We start from the raw sequence: 14,145 nt of genomic DNA, 5'->3' as shown, positions 1-14,145 counted from the left end.
AAATAAGATCAACTTAAAATGAATTGAATTTACATAACAACGCATTGAAACATAACACAAACACATAGAGGTCTAAGCTAGAGACGTGTTCCGGCGTCGTTAAACGTAGTGACTGTCGATCTCGAAGAAGGTGGGTGATTCCTCCTGAGAGTTGGTGGCACTAATACGGACTTGTGCTCCCACGTACCATCGTGTATATATTGGGATACCCCTATAGGCATATATCTTTTATCCATAGGAAGCCGTGTCGGCCGCCCTACTGATCGCAATGCAGTGAACACAACATTCACGAAGATCGACCACCCGTACCGTAAAACGTATTCTGTGGTTTTGCGAAAATTTTGGCACACCCTCTGCCTAGATCTCCAGAGCAGTTTATTTTGGCCTTTTTCAAACTCTATAACTAAAAAAGTCCATCCGAGCATTTGTCACTTCGGGCTCGTTAAAACATCGAAGGAGACTAGAGTCATCTTTAGCTTTTTCTCGACTCTTTAAAACTGAATAAGCAAGTTGTGTCTGAAAGCGTCGTTAACAATTTATTTTAAACGGAACAATCACCCTTTATTCCTACGTCGATCTTCAAAGTTAAGTCTACCTTCATCACAAAGTTCTTGTAGAATCGCTAGGAAATCTTTTGGATAGACTAAATATGTCTGAACAACCGTCGACATCCAGGACTGTGTCATCTGACACAGCAGCGGCAGAGCCTCCTGCTACTACTCCAACGATGTTCGCTAGTATACCATCTGTCCTGGCAAATTGTCAACAACAAGCTGGAGTCCAATCAGAGACTGTTTTGACGACATGGTTAGTTCCTATTTCTTCATCCGGATTATCATCTGGTATTTCTTATGTTGAAACTCAACACCTTGATCCAATGTGTCTTCAAAGTCCAATCTACCCTTTAAGCACTGGATTGCCACCATATGGAGGGCAGTATGCCTTTTCATTGTTCCCCCCCGGAGAACAACCATATGGGAGTTTACAACAAAGTTCAGGTCAAACTGGAATTACATCCAGCGGATGGGTACCAATACTGCCTTAGCAACCAAGGGTTGCATATTCAATGCAACCAGTCCACCCTGTGTCGAATGTTGCCACTATACCTGGTATGTTGATTGCGTCGCAAGTACAAGCGCTACCTGTTGTATGTCAACCCCAAGTTTCTCAGGTTGCCATACAACAGCCTCTTGTCTCGACAACTCAATCACAACCTCCAGTTAGTGCCTCCTTATCTGGAGCGACTCAGGCTCAAACAAGTACTATGACTCCTCATCTTGGTCAATCATCCAGTATTGGACGACAGCAAATGGTCCAACAACCGGAGCTGGTTCAAACTCAACAACCGCAATTCCAGCAATCATATCAAGGACCAGAGCAACAAGTATTTGTAAGTAATGGGCAACCGTATAATAACGGTTATGCCCATCAAACTTGTCAAAGTTGCCAGCATCAAATACATTATGCTGGTATGCAAAGACCCACTGCTCAGGCGATTCCATCTTATCCTAGGTATGCTCCGCCTAACCTGAATCAATAGTTTCCCTTTGTAGCAACTCTAGAATTACCAGATCTAAACCGGCTGACGAATGATCCAATTGCTTATGCCCCTTGGTGGCCAGCGATTCCGCATAAACTTCCATCGGACATTCCTAAATTCAATGGAAATCTAGGTGAAGACCCATCGAATCACGTCATGACTTTTCATCTGTGGTGTTCGTCGAACACCCTGAATGATGATTCGATAAGGCTTCGCCTTTTTCAGAGGACATTGACGGGTCCAGCGGCTAAATGGTATATTGAATTACCTAGAGCCTCTTTCGACAATTTCAGTTACCTAGCCACGACTTTCTTAACCCATTTTCAATTACCGATAAGGTATGAAACTGGAACGGAAATCTTAACCAACTTCAAGCAGACGACGGCCACACATATATCCGATCATATACATGAGTGGCGTCGTCGTCGCAGGATGGTAAAGACTTATGTTCCAGATTAGCTGTTAGCTGAATGGTTTATAAAGTCATTACTTCCTGCCATAACGGAAGATGTGGCCAAGGGGGGAGTCGTAACGGAGGAGCAAGTTATTGCTCGTGCACAATCTAGACTTAGTATATACTCAGTCTGGCACGCTCTATGATAAAATACCTGACGCCCCTAGACCGGAATTTTCAATTCCTCCTCCTCCTAAATCAAATAGTGACTCTCATGCCGGCGATGGCGTGATTGGCGCAACAGACATGAAATCGACAAAGGCTATATCTAAAAAGGCCTGTATGATTTCCGATCAAAATGCAAATGAGGAACTTCTTGCCTCAGAAGTAAGTGCCGTGTCGGACGACAAGGGCAAATGACTGAAGCAACCAGGGGGCAAGAAGAAAAAGAAAGGGAGAAAAAGGAAACCCCCTACGGGGTGTCATATATGCGATGAGGATCATTGGACAACAAATTGTCCATACAAAGCTGAGCTTAAAAGATTCTTTAAGAGTTTGAAAACCTCAGCTTTGTTGACTGATCCATTTCCAAGCCCGAAAACCGAACTGGTTGCTAATCAAAATGCTTCCCGATCCCAAGTGCTTATGTTGTCTGTATCAAAGCAGCAAAATGATGCTTTGACGCGGAATAAGGATTACAGGAATCCAAAGTTGTCGAACAACAAGGCTAATGAACAACCTAGTAGTTCGACAACAACTTTGACCGAAGTTGTGCCACCCATCATCCCTGAGCCAATGATAAAGTCGCAAAAGGGAGCAGTACACAAATCGACATTTAATCCTTGTGCGAAAATAGCACAGATAGAGGACCTGGCCCAATCGCCGTCCTTTATGTCGACACTTGAGGTACCGCAAAATTGCTTCTCCCAAGAGCAAGCTCTATTATCAGCAATAGGTGGAATTGACCCAATGGATTCCAATCTTGTGGCCTTTGATCATAAAGGATATGACCCTCAGTTACCAGCTCAACTAGCTTTCCTTATTCAAGTGAAAGCCCTCAACAAAACTGTTCATCGAACAATTATTGGTGAGGGGGCATCTACATGCATTATGTCGATGAGTTGCTGGAAAACTTTAGGATCTCCAACCTTGTCGAGGTCCGCGATGATGTTAAAAGCATTCGACGGAAGGACATATACCCCATATGGTATACTAAATAACTTCACAGTTGAACTAGAGGGAAAAACGGTAGAAATAGATGTTGAAGTCATCGATGGGAATATTGATTACAACATCCTACTAGGAAGACCATGGATATATGCCATGGAAGTTGTTGTGTCGACCTATTTTAGGAAGATTGCATTTCCCTTCCAAGGAGGAATTACAATCGTTGACCAACAAACCTTTCTCCCCAACAGTTCGCAAGTTACGGGAAGCATTCCAATGATCCATGGAAGGAATCATTCACTCCAAAATATCGGAGTAGGTCTCCTAAAAGACCCTGCCTTAATGGGTACTTTTGCCCTACCGCCTCCAAGTAATCTGGTGGAAAAGGCCACAGTGGAATATGAAACCTTCTATTTCTAATGGATCTAAAACGTCGAGGATAGTTCCTATCTCATGTCAACCTCATTAAAAAATGAAATAAAGAGTCAAGAGGATAGTTCTTTACTATGTCAACCTCATTAAAAAATGAAACGACCCCTTGGAGTCTAGGGGGCATGCGCCTCGTTTGCATTATTATGCTAGGGGTATGCAAAATTATTCGAGCAGTTTTAGCACATAGTTCATGCTCGTTAAAAAATAAACATAAGATCGAGCAGTTTTAGCACAAAGTTCATGCTCGTTAAAAAATAAACATAAGATTCGAGCAGTTTTAGCATAAAGTTCATGCTCGTTAAAAAATAAACACAAGATCCGAGCAGTTTTAACGCGGTCTTCATGCTCGTTAAAAAATAAATAAAAGCAGTGAGCAATGTTTCCTCCAGAGTTTAAGCTCATTTTTAAATAAAAAATGAACCTATTCCGGTAAATAACCTCTGTGATCGTAAATTTATCAGCCGTAAAAAGCCTTAGTCGTGTTTGCACCTGCCACCTCCACCGTCGTTTGGCCGATCGTTCACCTCCATATGATTGTTTACCCATTTTGAGGAACAACTGCGAAGAGTGATTTCACCTAGCCATCCTTGTGACACTGCCGTGATTGGAAAAGTCCAACCTGTACCTGGAATCTGCTGCTATCCCTATTTATCACTCGTTCCTCAAAAGACGAGTCTTCTTTGAGCTCTTTTCAACTGACTCGTAAAATATGAAAAGATTGCCGAGTTTTGGCCTTCCAGCTCGTTAAAAGGACCGGAAGAGCTATCCCTCCTCTAGATTTTAATCTTTTTGGACCTGAGGGATTATTACACAAAAAGGTCGAGCGCTTGTTTTATTCGGCTCGTTAAAGTTATCGAAAACTCATCCCTTTTGTATTGTTTTATACTTTTTCGGACTTAAGGGATTAGATGACGAAAAAGGAATTTTGGAGTTAACTTTCCATACCTTTTCAGACTCTCTAAAAATGAAAAGGACCGAGTTTTCCTTGTCGTTAGACTCATTAAAATGATTAAATATCGACAAACTTGTCTTTAGACGAGAACGAGTTTCCCTATCGCTAGGCTCATTAAAACATAGCGATGGGCTTGCTCGAAGGGCAGGTTATAGAACAAGCATATGTTATCCTCCTCAAGCTTGACAAAAATAAAGAGGTACTGGTCAGAAATGATTGGGGAAAAACTGGGAGAACCTCAAAGCTTTAATGGTAGCAAGTTGCTCTTGAACATGACAATTTTCCTCTGTATCACATCGGGTTGGGTTGTTTCATTCACCGGTCTCATCACCATGGTCTCGCCAAACCATCCACATTTGGGGTAATGCTACCGATCCATCGCATCAGTGTCATTATATGTTCAAGAGATGTTGTTCAGAAAGAGTCAACCGTGTCCCATCCACTGCCATACATTATCCTTCATCCATCCATCGTCGCCACCATGAATCATATGTCACAGATTGTTTTCACCTCCACTAAAATCATTAGCTCCGTTCCGTGTCACTGATGTGGGATTCATTAAGGCCCTCCTTTGATGGATCACTTCTTGTCGACTTCATCTCATTATCCAAGAAGTTGATCTAGGAACAACCCCTTCAGTACTTTGAAGCTTGCATGCCTCAATGGCAAGTTTCTCACTTCCGGTGACAGGTATACATCAATGACCTTCGACCGAACGATTTTGCGTGGTGTTCAACGCCAGGTCCTTATTCACACCACGTAAATTGTACTGCAGTACCTTGAGGGTCATTATCAGTATCGATGATTCCTCTCGCGCTTGTTAACGGTTTACATCATTGACCGATAATCAAGCGATGTCTTTCCATGTTCGACTTCAACGCAATTCTCACATGGATCGACTTGTACTTAGAGTGAAGATCGAACGAGTTTGAAGACCCCGGATCTAGTTTCATCCATCCGGGTTGCGATATATATTCAGGAAATATAAAGACGTTTAACATGTACATCATTACAGCAGATGATCATCCTACTCAAAGGATGATAATTTTAGCAGAGAATTATCAGTCTACCATCAGACGATCGTCTGTTCTATGTACCAAAATGAATTTACAAAGCTGAGCATGGGAATGCCCACCTCAGCTAGATCATGAAAGAAGAATGAAAATGTATTGTATTGTATTTTATTACAGGTCACCTCTCAGCAATTGAATGAACTTCGGATCCTCCTGATAAAGCATTTCACCCGATAAACGACCTCATACTTTAAGGGGCAACTGTTATAGACATTTTTGTTCCTTATAGCATGAAGCATGAAATGTCCATAATGTAAGGGATCCAAAGTCCCTAAACATGTTGTTCCTACCCCTAGAGGAACAAGGTCAGCAAACCACAGCACTGAATAGCAGTTCTCCACCTGAAAACACTCAAAAACAAGGCAATTCTGGATCATGTCAACTGCTCCACTGAGCATCTGCACTGAATGTCAACTGCTCCACTGTCTACCTGCGCTGAATGTCTACTGCAAAGAAGGCTACCTGCGCTAGGCGTGTTGGGACATGTGGCACAGTCATTCCTCAAGGTGTCAATGCCCAGGAAGCTTCCAAAATGACACTTGGATCAAAGAATTCGACTGGTGATGAGTAAGAGGGTCTAGATCTCCAAGTGGAAGCAAGAACCTCCAAGTGGACTCAAGAACTGAAGAATAACTGAAGTGAGAGAGGACACTAGTCAGCTTCATGCCAGCCTCAAGCTGACTCATCCTTTCTCCAAAACTCCTATATATAGAGCTCTCTCATGAGGTCTAGGGAGGCTGGAATCTTGTGAATGTAAGGAAGTGCTGTTGGTTTGAGTTTAGAACTATTGGGTGATTTGCTTTGAAGGAGGTGAAGAGGAGATTTCTTTCTGCTGGGAGGTGATGCTGGAGTGGGCATTTTATGGTTGTATCACTTCCTAAACTTTACTTCTTCCATTAATAAAGCATTTGAGGTTCTTCTATATGCATGTGTCTCAATGGTGTATTGTTATACTTGTGTATTTGATTTATTCTAATCCTTGAATCAATTATGAATGTATGCTTCTTGTAGTTTCCCTCTCTTGCCATTTTTCAGGATCTTGGTGTAGCTGGGCCAGTGAAAGAGCAAGGAGCTGGGAGCAAGCAGCAAGGAGAGAAGATTGGATCAACCATTAGCGAAAGACATCGGTTAGTGGATCTCTTTCTCCCCTATTTTACTTTCATAAAGAAGAAATCTTAGATAGCTTTTCTTCGATTGTTGCTGAGGTACTATCACCCTTAGAGTGGGATAGGGTCATTCCGTATTGGATACTTTTCCCAACAACACCCACATCGAAACTATCTATTTCTCCAGATCTCCAAAAACAATTGGACAATCATTCTAAGGTATTTGAGACTCCCAAAGGCCTCCCACCTATTCATGATCATGATAGTCTTAAATACTTTTTGCAACAAAGATTATCTTCAGAAGAACAAAAAAAATGGGTCACAAAGATGTTGGGTTATGACTTTGAAAGCATCTATAAAAAAGGGAAGAAAAATGTTGTTGCAGATGCACTCCCAAGAAAGGATGAGTATGTGGAAGCATTGTTTTGTGCCATTTCTATTATCCAACTAGATTGGATAAATGAAGCTAGGGATGAATGGAAGAATGACAAAGAAGTGTGCGCAGTATTTCAAAATTTGCAGCAAGATCCCAGTACATCTGATACATTTAGCTGGAAAAATGGTTTTGTTTTGGTACAAAGATCGCTTATACCTCTGTAAGAAATCCCAACTCAAAGAAAAGATTGTTCTAGAATTTCACACCTCTCCCTTAGGAGGGCACTCAGGATTTTTAAAACATTACCACAGGGTTATGAAAGGTTTTTATGGGGATGGCCTTAAATCTTATATGCAAAAGTTTGTGCCAGAATGTTTGGTTTTCTAACAAAATAAATTTGACACAATTAAGACCCCAAGTCTATTACAACATTTATCCATACCATGTCAACGTTGGGAGGAGGTTTCAATGGATTTTATCATAGGTTTACCCAATTCCAAAGGAAAGAGTGTCATCATGGTGGTAGTTTATAAAATTACCAAGTATGCACACTTTTGTGCATTATCTCATCCATTTAAAGCCAACATAGTTGATATTGCATTTATGAAAACAATTCAAAAGCTACATGGAAACCCAAAGATTATTGTAAGCGACAGAGATCTTGTTTTCACTACAAAGTTTTGGACAAAATTATTTTCTTGTCTTGGTACTCAGTTAGCTCATAGATCATCTTATCATCCTCAATTTTATGGGCTAACTGAGATAGTGAATAAATGTTTCGAAGGATATCTTTTTTTCTTTCTATTTGATAAACATACATAATGGGTCAAGTGGTTGCCTCTAGCTGAATGGTGGTATAACACTTCCTTCCATACCGGAGAAAAAATGACCCCATTTATGGCACTTTATGGATATCATCCACCATCCATCACATCATCTTTAAAATAAAATTATAAGGTTCAAGCAATGGAAGATCACATCGAGCATCAACAAGAAGTTCTCAAACTCTTAAAGGATAACCTCACTTTGGAACAAAATAGAATGAAACAACAGGCAGATTAGCATGGTTGTGAAAGAAGTTTTGATATAGGTGTCATTCCCTTTAACCAAGTACCCAAGCTAATGATATCATGTCAAATGCCAACTTGGTAACATTCACAATCTATAACATTTCTAGATGGATATTTCATCATAACTACAAGTGTATATAGGTGTGGACGTTCTGTAGACCATAACTCAAAACTTTAAATCTTTCCATGCAGTAGTCGACAACCTTATTCACCAATGTTTTTCATTGTGTTTCAACTAGCAGTTCAACCATATAGATTCCAATAACTCAATCTTCAAATAGAAACCATCACTCCACCCCATCATTTGAACAACCAATATATTTTCTTAGCGAGAGCCAAGTTGGTAGCAACGTTTAGTTATCTTAAATTTTATAGGAGGATTTATATCTCAGACATACCCCACAAATACCATATTTATTTAAGCATGGAATGTTGAATCAACTACTTCGAAGTGAAAAATACACAACGAACTATCCATTTTGCAAGAAGAAGGATGGGAAGTCGATGCTCTGGAATGCAACCAGAACCATGACAAACTAGAAATGCAACTTGGGTTGGGGGGGCGGGGGGGAATGCAACTTGATGAGTGGGGATTTTATTCTATTGCAATTGAGAGCCTCACATCCACTTTTGGAAGTGTCAATTTATCGTTGAGAGCCTTTAAACATTTTTCTCTTTCCCTTTTAATTATCTTAGTCACAACATTTGTTGGTGCAATGTATCGTCTAGGATGTTCCACGTGGATGACTTCTTGGTGCCCCTTGATCTGATGAGAATCCATATGGCCTCTTTGGCATCCAATAGATTCGAGGGATACTCCTTATACCACATGTGTTGGTTGCATTACCTTATCCCATGATGCATGTAAACTAAGCAATGTTTCCCTTTCAACATACATAGTGTTGCATTCTTTTAACACCGCACAAATCTAGAACTTCACACTTTTGAAAAATGAAACACTTCCTTAATATGTATTTGGTCATATATTTGTAGTATGGCACTATTATACCAAATGGTCATCTAGGCTTTGAGTGCCCTTTGATGATTTTGTTCAAAGATGAACCCTGAAAGCATTTTATGCCCAAAAAGAAAAGCATTTCTCCCTCTCCCATAACAATTTTTAACCATAACTCATCAACACCCTTTACCATTTGTGTTCTACGCATTACTTTGGAGTGCGTTCTAGTTTTATGGTGGCCACTGAGATTTTAAATCAAACAATTCTTTCCATGCAACCTTTGGATGCATTGTGATGGCCTTCACATATTCGATCAATGGAAAAAAAAACTTAAAACATGAACCATTTTAATTTAAACACCAACCAAGCCTCATATTAAAGAATGTGCCTTTTCTTATGAAGTTTATATTTTATACTTAAATAATATTTTCTCCCAAGTGGTGTCTTTTCACAATACTATCTAATTTTATCATCTTCATGGAATATGTGACCAAGGAAACTCCATTTGATACCCTAAAAAGAACAAAACAATAGAATAAATAATTATTTTATTCACCGAGTTCATAAGTAGGCTAATAAAACAATCCAATTAAGGTGTATACAAGAAATAACTCAAATAACCAAATTAAGGCATTATGAATCATATTATTTGAGCAAAAGATACTTAAATTGAGAAACCAACTCAAGGTTCAGGTACATTAATGGGCCTATTATTTTCATGTAATTATGATATCATGTGATTCCCAAGGTGACACCACACTTATATAGCAAGTGCTTTGGAGTATCAAATCATTATTCATGCTAATCAAAGGTTAAAATAATGCAAGGGAAAGATAATAGTATTACAAACCCTAATGCGCATGCTGAGATGGGGAACCAATCATGAACCTACGAAATAGGATATGCAATTATTATTACCATGATGTCATGAAATTACGATGAGAATGTGCCCTTAGAGGTATATGAATTTGGTTAAAACATGAGGGGAACCTTTATTTGGACAATTTAGGGTTTCTCCCAAACCCTAATATGGTCAACAAATTGAAAGCCAAATTAAAGTCTCGTCCATCCACACACAGTTCCTTCACTGATTATGATGCATATTTTATAAAGATAATTTTCGAAGTCATAGCAGACTCTTAATATATCATTAGAAAAAACGAACCTTCAAACCCCTAATGCAATCATAAGGTAAATGTTGTGATGTGTGGATGCAACATGTAATACATGAGTGGGAAAATCAACAGGGCTTGATAGGAAGGGTCACGGTGAGAGTAACCAGTTGAAAACCTGATCAAAACCCTAATGGCTTGGGGTGAATAGAGGAGGAACCAAATTTTTTGGATATGCCCAAAAATTTCGGGCGTTGTTGTAGCGGCTACAACAAAGACATAAGAAGTAATAATAATATACAAAATATTCACAAGTAATTATCAAGAAAGAGGAATCAAACATTAAACTACATCACACTTGGTTTCTCAACATGGTATCAAAGCAAGGTGAAGGAAGGAAGATTTAAGATCACATTTTGGCACTCTTGATTGAAGAAATCTTTGTAGTAGCTCTCTCTCTCCCTCTCTCCTTCAATGGCCAAGTACATGAAGGAAGATCTCAAGGCTCTAAGGATTCTCCTTACATCCATCAAATGATACATTAGCAACTTCATTTTTAAACTATCTAAGGAATTCAAGGATAAAAATATATATTTTTCTCTTATAGGTTCAATTAAAGATGACAACACATGGGTAATCGACAGTGGAGCTTCAAGACATATGACCGGTGAACTTGGAAATTTCAACACTCTATCAAAACGAATCTCATATCATAAAGTTGAACTTGGAGGCAATAATATATATCTAGTTAAAGGCTTTGGTTCTACCTCCATTGAGTTTGAATACAGTGGGAACATTCATCTCAACAACATCCTCTATGTTCCATGTTTGAACGAGAATTTACTTTCTATTTATCGTTTAGAAGATAAAGGAGACAAGATAGCATTTATTGATGACAAGGTGGTTGTTTGAGATAAGGGATCTAATATAAATAATGATATAACTATTGAGATTCGTGAGGGGAGGTTGTATGGACTTCTGACTCCTTCTCAAGCCTTAGTACACATTAACATAAATCCATGTGAATTGCGACATATAAGATATGGCCATCACCATTACAAAACATTGTCATCCTTGAGTCAAATGGATACATGTATCCCCCAATTGAACAAAGAACATGAAGGAGTTTGTAAAGGGTGTTCTCTTGAAGAAAAATGTGAAGAAGCCATTTCGTAGTAGTGACTCAAAATCCAATAATATCTTGGACTTAATCCACTCTGATGTTGGTGGCCCAATGTCTAAAAACTCACTTGGTGGTCATCTATACTATATAACATATATTGATGACTATTGACTTGGATCTATTTCATGAATTTTAAATATGAAGTATTCAAAAATTTCAAATAATTCAAGGTCGAAGTTGAGAGCATGATAGACAAGAAGATCAAGACATTAAGATTTGATAATGGAGGTGAATATAGATTTAAAAGACTTGTATCCTTTTGCAAATAATATGTGATTAAGAGGGAGTTAATAGTTTCTTCTAATCCCCAACAAAATGGTGTAACTGAAAGAAAGATTCGATCTATCAAAAAATGTGTAAGAGCCATGATACAAGATCAAGATCTTCCCAAATTCGTATGCGGAGAAGCCTCCATGAATGCAATAGACATTCAAAATATAAACCCTCACAGAATTCTTGGTGACATAACTCTGGAAGAAGCTTTTACTCAAAATAATCCTAATGTTAATCACCTCAGAATATTTGGATGTCCTGTCTACATTCATATTCCCAAGGACAAAAGAAAGAAGTTAGACCCTGAAGGTTTGAAATGAATCTTCATTGGATACAACTCATCTAAATCATATATAATCTACATCAAAGAAAAATTTCTTATTTAGGTAAGTAGAGATGTATCATTCGAAGGAAGCATTTCATACAAGAAATCCAAAGATATCCCTACTGGCTCTAATGAAGAAGGACTTGTTTTTCAAAATAAAGATAGTCCAGTGAAAATCAATTCTCCATCACCTACAATTGATCATAATTAAGAACCACAAGGTCTAAGCGAACTTTTAGAAGATGTCATCATTCCATAAAATTGAAAGAGACCTGCTTGGCTTAGAACAAGTCTATAAGAATTTGAAGGACATGCAACCCCAAAAGGAACATTCAAATAAAGCAAGACACCCAAAAGATACTTTGGTTATGTAGCATATATGACCAAACTCATTGAATCATAACCTTATACGTACGAAAAGGGAGCCAAAAAACAAGTATGGAAGAATGCAATGATGGAAGAATACCAATCAATAATGAAGAATGATGTTTGGGAAATCGTTCCTAGACTAAAGGATAAATATGTTGTGACTTCAAAGTGGATTTATAAGATTAAACATGAAACTGATGGGAGCATCGACAAATACATGGCAATATTTGTAGCTAGAGGACTCTCACAACAAGAAGGAATTGATTATGATGAAACTTTTTCTCCTATAACTATATACACAACAATTAGAACATTCATATATATATTGCAACTTCTATGGGATGGAATATACATAAAATGGACATGAAGACTAATTTTCTTAATGGCACAGTTGATGAAGAAGTCTACATTGAACAACCTCAAGGATTTATATTCCATGAAAATGGATCCCATGTCTACATGTTAAAGAAAGCTATATATCATTTAAAGCATGCCCCTAGAGCATTGTATGTCTGAATGGATGCTTATCTAATAAGGCTTAGTTTCATCAAAAGTACTGCAAATTCGAACTGCTACATAAATATAGTAAAGAATGATCCCATGATCATATGGATTTATGTATATGGCTTATTGATAATAGGCGTGGAGCGTCTTATTCATCAATGCAAGAAGGAACTAGCAACTGAATTCAACATGAAGGATATTGGACTAATGTACTATTACCTGGGACTTGAAATGGCATAAACCTAGCGAAATATTTCTTGGTCAAGGAAAATATATGACCAAGATTCTACAGAAATTTGGAATGATGGAGAGTAAACCCATGGAAATACTAATGATCACCAATTTAAAGAAGCTAAGAAGTTCAAATTAAAATCTCATTGATACATCATGATACAAACAACTGGTTGGTTCTCTGATCTATTTAGTAAACACTCTAATCTAGTTTCAGATGGAGCCTGTACATTACCATTGGATAGCAACAAAACATATCTTGATATATCTCCATGGAAGCACACAACATTGTTTGATATATGTTGCAAGAAGTGAAATACAATGATTAGGTTAATACTATTTCTGATTAGGCAGGCAATGTTGAAGATGGGAAAAGTACTACTAGTGGTTGTTTTTGTTTTGGATCTGCTATGGTCTCATGGATGAGCAAAAAACATGACTATGTTGCACTAAGTATTGCTGAAGATGAATAGATGGCATCATATGAAGTTAGTCATGAAGTAGTTTGGCTTCGTAAGTTTCTTGTTGATCTATTTGAGGGAGTATTAGATTCCACCATAATGTTTTGTGATAATCAAAGTTGCATAAAGTTGTTAGAGAACCTAGTATTACATGCAAGGCCAAAGAACATTATGAATAAGTTTCATTGCATTTGAGGCATGGTGCAGGATGGAGCCGAGAAGCTACAATATATCTACCTTGATGAGAAAATAGTCGATGTATTGATGATGTCTCTTCCTAATAGGAAGCATGAATATTTTTTAGAGAAGCTTGGGGTTGTGGATATCTCCTCCCAATTTGAGAGGGAGTGAGGATATATATTATGTTCTACATGTTTCATGTACTATGGCCAGGATTAACCACCATAATTCTAGTACATGAATACAAATATGGATATTGGTGGATTAGATAAGCATCAAAGTTGAACATTCCTTAGATCTTTATTGTGACCATGACTAACAACCATAAATCAAGTACATTGATATAATATAACAATGGTCCAGGGGATCAATATTTCCTTGTGTGTCAAGTATTGTGACAATGGATTAGGAAATTATCCCATGAGGACATACCTTGGTG

The sequence above is a fragment of the Pinus tabuliformis genome, chromosome 9 (genome assembly GCF_031772625.1).
Source record: "Pinus tabuliformis cultivar Carrire ecotype Pingquan chromosome 9, CPIR1, whole genome shotgun sequence".
NCBI lineage: Eukaryota > Viridiplantae > Streptophyta > Pinopsida > Pinales > Pinaceae > Pinus > Pinus tabuliformis.
This window is presented reverse-complemented; position numbering follows the sequence as displayed.